General features: G+C 39.2%; 1 non-coding gene across 1 annotated transcript; it reads right to left on the reverse strand.

The window, feature by feature from the left end:
* Window positions 1-305: 305 nt before the first annotated feature.
* Window positions 306-411, reverse strand: LOC145621662 (small nucleolar RNA R71). The gene has a single exon (XR_014108482.1). It is a non-coding gene; the product is annotated as a small nucleolar RNA R71 (small nucleolar RNA).
* Window positions 412-6,045: the final 5,634 nt, after the last annotated feature.

Here is a 6,045-nt window from a genome sequence, read left to right on the forward strand (position 1 = left end):
TACAACACCGGAAAACGACTTTGAAATTCGGCCGGCAATGATCACCCTAATTGAGAGGAGACAATATAGTGGGGCAAAGAACGAGAGCCCATTGAACCATCTTAAGGAGTTTGAAAAATATTGCAACACGATCAAGGTTAATGGAGTGTCTCAAGAATTCATCCGCCTTAAGTTGTTCCCTTTCTCCCTCATAGGAAGGTCTTTGGAATGGCTAGACAAAGAGGTGAAGCCCAATTCATTGAGAACTTGGGATGATGTCACCAAAGCTTTCTTGTTCCGTTTCTATCCTTAAAAGAAAACGGCGGAGGCAAGAGCTTTGATTCAAGGGTTCAAGCAAAAGCCAAATGAAAGCCTTTATGAAGCATGGGAAAGATTTAAGGATTATCAAAGGGAGTGTCCACACCATGGGATTCCTACCTATCAAATCATACATATCTTTTATGGTGGGTTGAGTTCTCATGGGAGAGCAAGTTTGGATGCCGGAGCCGGAGGCCCAATCATGAACAAAACGGAAGAAGAAGTGGTTGATGCAATTGATGAAGTAGCTCGTCATTATATGAATTGGCAAGAAGTGGAGAGAGAACCAACAAGCAAGGGTTACTCGATCGAACAACTTGGTGCCATCAATAATTTGACCACTTTGATTGCGGGCTTAGGGAAAGAAGTTATGTCTCTCAAAGAAAAGCTTTAGAAGCCCCCTTCCCAAGCTCCAATTCTTCCCTCCCAAATTAAGGGGAGAGGTACATCTTCTCACTCTAACTCCAATCTTTCTACTTGTTGCATGATTGTGGAATGTTGGCCATGTGAATTATGTGGAATGAATGATCATAATGCTTCTATGTGCCCAAATGTTCCTTGTAGTGAATGTGATTGAAGTGAAATGGAACATATGAATTATGTCAATAATCATGCTTGTGAACCTAGAATTGATGTTCAAAGGAATATTGAAAATAGAAATTATCATATGAATCATGATGATTATAACCAAAATGGAGATTGTAGAAATCATGGATACCAAGGGATTCATGGTAACTATAACCATCATGGTTGTAATGGTCATGGTCATGGCTATAGACATGGGGATCATAATCAAGGTTATGATAACTATGGTCAACAAAGGAGCCAAAATGAAACTAGGGGTAATTGGAATAATCAAACTAGGGGATATTTTCAAGCAAGTTTTCAAGATGGTTCCCCAATTGATTTAGTTCCAAATGCTCAAAGTTCAAATGATAATTCCCATGACCAATCATTTTCTTCTAGGGAATTTTTGGAAAGTGTCATTGAGAAACAAGCCAAAACTTTGGAAATGTGTATGGTTTTGAATGAAGAGAAGTTTAATTACATGTTGGCTTATAACAAGGATTTGAGCGAAAAACTTTCTCAATTGACTAGTGTATTCAAGGAATATGCAAACTCTTCTTCTTTGACTCCACCTAGCCTAGATTCTAGGAAACCTATTGATACCATTGTTACTAGAAGTGGTAAGATACTTGAGGGAGGTGTGCCTAAGAAGAGTGTTGCTAATGAGAGAACTAGTAAGAATTCCATTGAAATTGAAGGGGGTGAATGTCCCTTGAGCGAAAATGTTGGTGAGGAACAAGAAGAGAAGGTGATAGAGAAAGAGAAAGAGGTTTGCAAACCAAGGCTTCCCTATCCCCAAAGATATAATAGATATAAGTTGGATGAGTAATTTGGGAAATTTGTAGAGATGCTTAAGCAACTTCATTTAACTCTTCCTTTCACCGATGTTGTTGAACAAATGCCAAATTATGCTAAGTTCCTTAAGGAGATTTTGAGTAGAAAAAGGACTTGTGATGTGGCGGAGACCATTAGCCTTACCGAGCATTGTAATGCAATCATCATGAATAAGATGCCTCCTAAGTTGAAGGATCCCGGAAATTTTTCCATCCCTTGTGCCATCAACAAGACCCAAATTGATAATGCCTTATGTGACTTAGGAGCTAGTGTTAGCCTTATGCCATACTCGGTTTATCAAAGATTAGGTCTAGGAGAACTTCTACCTTCAAAGATTACTTTGCAATTAGCCAATAGGTCGATCAAGATTCCTAAGGGAAAGGTAGAAGATGTGCCTTTAAGGGTTGGGAAATTTGTTATCCCGGTTGATTTTGTAGTGTTGGATATGGATGAAGATGCTACAATACCTATCATCTTAGGTAGACCTTTCCTTGCTACATCGGGGGCTATGATAGATGTGAAAAGTGCTAAGATATCTCTTAAGATTGGAGAGGAAGTAGTTGAATTTGACTTAAATGAAGGAATGAAATATCCCTCTTCTTCTTTAGAAAATTGCATGAGAGTTGAAGTGCTTGATAATATTGTGAATTCCATGCATGAGCACTTGCTCACATCTAATGATCCTCTTGAGTGTGTCTTGTTGAATAAGGAAAAGATAGGTATCCCAACCAAGGAAGAGCAATTGTACGAAGATTTGCTTAATGGAGGCGATATAGGGAGTGGAGAAGAAACTTGTATGGGGATATCAAGTCAAGATGCTTTGCAAGTGGCCTCAACCAAAGAAGGTAAAGGTGTTCTCATGGTAGAGCTAAAACCTCTACCATCACACCTTAGGTATGAATTCTTAGGCCCTAATTCTACATATCCCGTTATTGTTAGTGCGTCCTTGAGTGAGAGCCAAGCTCAAGCGTTATGTGGTGTTTTGAGAAAGCACCAAGGTGCTTTGGGGTACACAATTGATGATCTTAAAGGCATAAGCCCCGCCTTGTGTACACACCACATAACACTTGAAGAAGGAACCCTACCTTCTATTGAACGAAAAAGGAAACTACATCCCCAAATGGGAGAAGTAGTCAAGAAAGAGATCGCCAAGCTTTTAGATGCGAGAATCATATTCCCCATCTCAAGCTCAAGGTGGGTCTCCCCCGTGCATGTCGTTCCTAAAAAGGGGGGTATGACCGTAGTTGAGAATGAGAAAGGTGAGCTCATTCCAACTAGAACGGTCACCGGTTGGAGGATGTGTATAGACTATAGACGTCTAAACACGTCAACCAAAAAGGATCACTTCCCTCTCCCTTTTATTGACCAAATGCTTGAAAGGTTGACTAGGCACAAATTCTATTGCTTCCTTGATGGATATTCGGGATTCTTTCAAATTCCTATACATCCCGAGGATCAAGAAAAGACAACCTTCACATGCCCCTATGGTACTTTTGCATATAGAAGAATGCCCTTTGGATTGTGTAGTGCTCCGGCGACCTTTCAAAGGTGTATGATGAGCATTTTTGGGGACATGCTTGAAGAGGAAATGGAAGTCTTCATGGATGATTTTTCTGTGGGAGGTGTTTCATTTGAGGATTGCCTCAAAAATCTTGAAAGATGCCTTGAGAGATGTGAAAAGGTCAACTTGGTGCTTAATTGGGAAAAATGCCACTTCATGGTGGAAGAAGGGATTGTTCTAGGCCATAAAATTTCCAATAAAGGCATTGAGGTTGACAAGGCTAAGATTGAGGTGATAGAGAAGTTGCCCCCCCCCCCGGTCAATGTGAAAGGGGTAAGATCGTTTTTGGGTCATGCCGGATTTTATAGAAGGTTTATCAAAGACTTTTCTCTTATTGCTAAGCCCTTAAATGATCTTCTCAAAAAAGATGTTGATTTTGTCTTTAATGATGCTTGCTTGGAAGCTTTTAATAAATTGAAGAAAGCTTTGACTTCTACTCCTATTGTCCAAGCCCCTAGATGGGATTTGCCATTTGAGCTCATGTGTGATGCAAGTGATACGGCCATAGGAGGTGTGTTGGGTCAAAGATCAAAACATATTTCATCAAGATCAAAACTACACTAATCATCAATTTCATCATCAACATATTTGAAATCAAAGATCAAATCAACAATCACTCAAAAATCAATAAAACTTCAATCAAACATCAATCAATCATCAAACAAACTTCAATCAATCAACAATAATATGGAAAACAAATGAAATCAACTAAAATTAAACTTGTATTGAAATCAAGAAGAAGATCCTTACAAAACTTTGATCTAAAGATCAATTACAATGAAGAATTCATGAACAATCAACCAAAAACCATGAGTTTCTCTCTCTTCAATCCTTGAGTTTCTCTCTCTAAAATTCTAATCAAAAACTAACTATATGAATTCTAAAGTAAAGCTTCTCCAAAAATAGAAGGAAATAACTATATATACAAAGAGGAGGTCGGTATTGACACCCAAAAATAGACCCACGTCGGTGCGGGCGCTTGGAGGAGAGAGAGTGGCGCGCACGGGAACACACCCAGAAAGGTGCGCCCGCACGCACCAGGTGTGCGGCCGCAATCGACCAATGTGCAGCCGCACACTCCCCGAGTGCGCCCGCACATAGCTGGGTATAGCCCCCTTCTTCTCTTCATCCTAGCTCAAGTGGTGCACACATCCTAGATGATGATGATGGAGGACAAAGTAGGCAGAAACTTCCGTGGAAATCTTGAAGAATATAAGCCATGAAAAAGGCATATACAAGGCCTTGAAGCATGCTCCTTGGATCCCCCTTTGACTTGAAACTTCTTGAACAAGCTTTAGGCATGAAAACAATGAAAGTTCATGGAGAGGAAGCTCGAGAATTCTTGGACAATCAATCACAACCTACAAATAAAGGATAAAAAGCAAGTAAAATAGAAAAATAACAAGTAAACTAGAAAATGCATAAAATAGAGAAACTAACTACAAAAAGCATAAAATCAAGAAAATAAGAATAAAACTAAGGGAAACTAAATAAAAGAGTAATAAAATGAAATGTAATTCATCCAAAAGGGACCAAATGAGTGCCATAAATGTTACTCATCACCAAGAACCTACAAAACAACAAAGAAACGCAAGAAGAACAACCAAAAAGAGAAAAAGGGAAAGGAAACACGAGAAAAGAAAGAGAAAGGAAAAACTAAAGGAAAACCGCTTAAAAAGGCTCAAACGAGTGCAAATGAGGGGACGATCATTAGAGAAAAAGGATGTAAAAGTGGCATAAATGCCACTCATCAAAATCCCCCACACTTGCCCTTTGCTTGTCCTCAAGCAAGAAACACTAAAACAAAGAAATAACAAACACAACAAGCATAATATGACAAGGGTTAAGAAAATCAATCAAGTACCATGGTGAGAAATGCTCAATTCGGACTCAAATATAATGACATTGATCAAAGAATACTTACCTTTCTCAATTCAAGAGGGAAAACACGTTTTAAGATGCTCAAGGTTGAAAAAGACAAACCTAAGCTAAGCATAGAGAACTAATGATTTCATCCTCCGGCCCTAGCCCCATCCAAGACGGTCCACGTTCTCTCCGCTAGCTTCAATTCATCCCCTAGTTGGCTCCTCATGATTCCGCGAGGGAACCGAAAAAAATCAATTCTATGTGGAACAATGAGGCTATTCCGACATCTCAACTATTCATACTCTCTCCATAGGGTTGAAATCCATCTCCCTCCACCGTTTCCTTGACCACGCCACTCTAAAGTCCAAGGGTCTAGCTAAGGTTGTAATGTCATGGCTAAAGGTTAAGGTTAGGAATTAATTTGAAAACTTTGGTGGAAACTCCTAAGTGAAGCATCAGAGTGGCCATCTCTCAATAACGACATAGGAATCTAACCTAAATTTCAAATCACAACCTTCAATACAAATTACATGACAATACTACTCTTTTTTTTTTGCAAGATTTTCATTCAACTCAATTTTTCTTCTCTTTTTCCTTTCTTTCTTTCCTTATCAATTATTTTTTTTTCATAAATTCACTAGTAGAAAAATACAAAAAGGCACCCCTCAATGGCCACCGGTTTTCGAAAACCGGTGGGGTAAAAAATGGGCGGGATTAGGCATATTTATATTGCCACCGGTTCAAACCGAACCGGTGGCATAAATGTTAAAGGCCACCGGTTCAAACCGGTGGAAATTCTTTTTATAAAAAACCCGGTCATTTTTTCTTTTTCATATATAAACCCCTTTTATTTCCCAAACCCTAGCTTCTTCTTCTTCTCTATCCTCTTCCTCTCTTCTCTGATCTCGTCCCCTCCCTCA

The sequence above is a fragment of the Chenopodium album genome, chromosome 27 (genome assembly GCF_948465745.1).
Source record: "Chenopodium album chromosome 27, dcCheAlbu1.1, whole genome shotgun sequence".
Classification (NCBI taxonomy): domain Eukaryota; kingdom Viridiplantae; phylum Streptophyta; class Magnoliopsida; order Caryophyllales; family Amaranthaceae; genus Chenopodium; species Chenopodium album.